Source organism: Lacerta agilis, chromosome 16 (assembly GCF_009819535.1).
Source record: "Lacerta agilis isolate rLacAgi1 chromosome 16, rLacAgi1.pri, whole genome shotgun sequence".
NCBI classification, from domain to species: Eukaryota; Metazoa; Chordata; class Lepidosauria; order Squamata; family Lacertidae; genus Lacerta; species Lacerta agilis.
The window spans coordinates 19596801-19601408 of record NC_046327.1 but is presented as its reverse complement, the minus strand read 5'-3'; positions in this window follow the sequence as shown (position 1 = coordinate 19601408).

Below are 4608 nucleotides of genomic sequence, written 5' to 3'. Positions count from 1 at the left end.
GGGGGGGAGAGAGAGAGAACGGACCTGCCATTGTTTGCAGAGTTCATGGGGCCAAGACTGCCTACCTTGTTTGTACCTTAGCTCAGTGGCCTGGACTTGCCTTTATCACACAGCATTAGATCAAATTTATACTGCCCCCCCTTGTTGCTTATGTGTCTTATTTTCTCTCCTGGAGCCCAGTCCTAAGAACAAAAATGGCCTGTTTACAGTTAGGCACCACATGCTCCAGAGAGCTTTGCTTCCTCAAGTTGAGGATGTTGCCTATATATATTTAAAATAGCAGGATGGGGAGGTGAGAAAGAAAACCCGGACCTGGGGTTGTGTGTTGTATATATGGTTTTGTAAATAAAAGTATCCAATCTGTGCCATGACTTTTATTATATACGAATCAGCCCCTTATCAAGTCAGCTGTCTATTGGGTTCCACTAAACTTAAAAAGCAGGACTTGCTGCCCTCTCAATGGAGGGAGAACTACCTCTAACATAAAGTTACCCTTATATGATTACAGCTTTTTAAAAATGAAACAAAATGATAGCTACCTTTGGTCCTTTTCAAAGAAATATTCAAGGTTAAGGAAGAGCATCTGAGTACCTTGGATAATCAGTGCAGGGGTCCTTTACCTTTTAGTGGTTGTGTTGAAGAGGAAAATTCAACAGCATTGTTTGTCATGCAAATGAAAGTGCAGACCCCTGTACCTTTTCCCCCTATCCAGCCAAGACATGATACAGCAGCCGCTAGGCAAGGAAGAACTGGTAAAAAGGAGTCAAAATACATTTAAAATAAAGGCACTGTTACCATTTATATGCAGGGTGTGAGAGAGATGTTAAGACCATAAAGAACCTGATATAGACACCTACTCTGTTACTTATTCAGAAGTAACTCACACAGTGTCCTGAAGGTTGAAGCCCTAAATCAGTCAGGACAGTATTTAATGTAGTTCAGAAGCAAATGACCAGCTCCAGCTGCAAAGAAGAAATTTAAAGCACAGTTGAAGCAGTAGCCTTGTTGGGTATGTAAGATAAGAAGGGAATTTAACAAAGCAATAGCCAGATTCTGTAATTGTCATACCTATAGGATCAAACTCCATAAAGTCATATTAGGATAGCTATTCTCTATGCTTCCAAGGAAAAGCAAGAGAAAGGGGGTGAGGAGGGGTAATATTATCTCGGGAAAGTTCACACCAGGAAATGATTTCAGGTTGAATGTAGACAATCGTTTACCAAACAGGAACTTACTAAAATGAACATATAACCACCCAATATAACCTGCAGCATCTTCCTACACTGTGGCTAAAAACTGCATCACATTCCTCCTCTCCCAGCCTTCTGATCAGGTTCAAAATGTGACACGTTCCTCAGAATTGAATGCCCACTGAATTAGTTTTAGCAAGGGTGGTACATAAAGGACTATAGTTCTATCACTTTAGAAATGCAAGCCATCCCAATATGGTACTGTAGCTTTTCAGTAGACACTCCTACTGACTGGGCACTGATCTGGCAAGGAGTGGCAATGCTCATGCCCCACGGCACTCTTAATGTCCATTGCTTGAATCCTGAAATGCATTCAGTGCTTTCAAGATGTGGTACTAATCAAGCTGGAAGACTTTTGCTCTTAAGCAGCAGACTGAGGGTACCATTTCATACCACAGAACTGGTTTCTCATCACCCTGTCCACAAACATTATGCCCTACACTGTTGGACCTACAGAAAAATGAGTTTTCTGCCTATCAGACTCCTCTACAAGTATGTGAACTTTTAACACTAGGAGCAACTCTGGGACATTTTTGTTTGATACATTGATGTCAATTAAAAAATATTGCAGAAACCAGATCAGCCCAACCCAGGGCAGTTGAACTAGAAAGGTCTTGTTGAAACTGTGTGTGTGTCTACCCACCACCACCACTTACAGCTCAGGGACTCTTATCCAAAGCTTCTGCTGGACTAATGGGGTCAACTTGTAACAAGTGCCATCCATCAGTACAAAAACTATTGTTATGTATGTTTACCATCTGCATAACTCTTCCAAAACTACATCTACTAACAGGACCCCAAGCAGAAGTATGAAAAAGCCTACAGGGATCAGGCCTAGAGATCTTTCCAGGAAGGCCTGCTCAAAAGATGATGTCAGAGAGCAAAGTTCAGCTGGCTAAGTGTTAGCAGAATTAGACCTCCCACTCAGCAGATGGCTTCTGCTACCAATTTCCTTTCCAACCTCCAAAACACGAAACTTGTCCTTCAACATTCATTTGCTCCAAGCTACCATTTTTTATTTTTTATTGGCTGTATGGTTTCTTTTCTTGTAAGCTTCAGAGTTATCTATGCTGAAGGACTCCAGATTAAGCAGAGGTATAATAAGCTGCCCAAAGAATGGGAGGATCATGGAAGAAACCTCCCATCTCAAAGCAAAGTTGGAAGAGCCTGGTAGTAGGAGCCAAGGAGCCTTAAAGAGCTGGGTGGGGTGGGGAGAGTAATCTCACCCCTGCAGAGAGCTGCCTTCAGTCGGGACACAGGCTCAGTGCATTAAAGTCAAGTTAGCTCAAGGGTCTCTCCAGCTCCCAAGATGCAGGCAGCAACGAAACAAAGAGATCAAGGGGCTGCTGAACGAAACTGAACTTCACCTGAACAAACAAGCTAAACACTGTGCAAACATTTGCCAGACTCTTCCACTTTGGACTTTTGCTATTTGTGTTAGATGTCAAGTACATGCACAAGGTGGTGCGTGGCTTTGGGCTAGAGAACAATCTTTTAACTCTTAAAACTTCTCGTACCCAGATCCAGTACCAAAGACAGAATAAATTGCCTTACAAGGAGGGCTGTGTGTGCTTGGATGTATATCTTGAATTCAATAGATGCCTGCAAACATGCAAAATATGCCTACAGAGTGAAGAGTTTGGCTTTTTTTTTTTTTTAGTTTCTGAGGCTGCACAGTAATCTTGCATCAACTTCAGGAGATTTAGAAACCTGCTTTTCTTTTAAAATCAACAGGGTTCTCACAGAAAGCCAAATTCTGCAAGCTGTGTGTTTTCTGCACGTGTGGCGGAAAAAAAATTCGGGGTGGGGTGGATAAACATTGCCCTGACTAAAATCAGTGCTACACTAGAGTCCACAGTTTAACAACATATACTATTACAGGATTCTTAAAGCCTCTATGGAGAAGGCAAGCAACTATAGTCCTAGGTCAGCAGCAGAAACAGGCTTTTTTAAAAACAAAAACAAGAGCCACTGGTGAGCTGCTCTGCACTGCTGGAGTTCTGCTTTGTAGGGTCACACATGTTATAGCCCTCATCGAAACAAGGATACTTAACCCCACAACTTTTGTAGAATATGTAAATGGGCGATATCAAACTATAGCATACTCAGTCACTCAAGTCAATTGATTTAAAAGTATCAACTCAAGAGTCATATTCCGAGTAGATTTACAAAAATCGGCATAATTCACATTTCTATTGATGAAAGCCCATCTAGTTCAACCCCCCTGCGATGCAGGAATCTTGCCCAACGTGGAGCTCAAATCCATGACCCAAGACCAGGAGTCTCTATCCTGGGACTCAGTTATCACCCAAGGCATTGTGTTTTTATTAAAGGTAATGACATTTTCCTCCTTCCTTATATTTAAGCCCATGAGTATTCAGTCTGTATTCATTCAACTGATGTCCAGACATTACCAATAGTAGTTTGGTGTTTTAACTTCCCTCTCTCAGAAGAGGGAGCGGCCTTCGGATTGCAGCCCTGGCCACGTGGGCCACTCAGCAAAGCTAACCTGCTTTTCTAGCCTAGCAATGCTTCAGAGGGCTGGACATGGACGTCAATCACAGCGGCTGAAAATCCTGATAGGTGGCAAATGTTAGCAGCAAGCAACGATGAAGGCGAGAGCGGAAGCGAGCCGGATTCCAAATTCCCAAACCATTCAAGCTTCTGACTAGTTTGTGGGGGGCGGGGGGGAGGAGAGAACAGTTTCATTACTCAATGAGAGTAGGCGATGAGATGCAGCTGAGATCCACAATATGACATCTTCTTTTGAAGACGAAGAGGAAAGTGCAAGTGGGTCAAAGCAAAAAGAGAGAGAGAAAAGAATGTATAGACAGGAAACACCACTGAGAACACTGCCAACGGCAGCAGGAGAAAGGCTTAGCAAGAGGCAGCAATTTTCGCTCTGCCAAATGATGCATCTAATTGGATACCAAGGGGGGGGGGGGAGAGATTGCTGCTCTCCAAACAGAATGAATAGAGAGTAAAATGGCAAATGGAAGTCACTGTAAACAAGGGTAAAGTGGTGCATGTTGGGGGGGGGGAATCTTAACTTCACACATACTATTGAGTTGAACTGGAAGTGACAGACCAGGAATGAGATCTTGGGTCATGGGAGATAGTTTGATGAAGATATCAAGCCAGTTTGCAGTGGCTGCGAAAAGGCAAAATCCGTGCTAGGAATCATTAGGAAAGAAAATCAGAGAACCGTAGAATTGGAAGGGACCCTGAGGGTCATCTAGCCCAACCCACTGCAACGAGATGAAGGGAGAATGGATTCACTGCTGGGTAGTTTAGCAATGACCTCTCTCTGACCCATCCCAGCCACACACACCACAGAGAGGTTGAAGGTATAATGGGG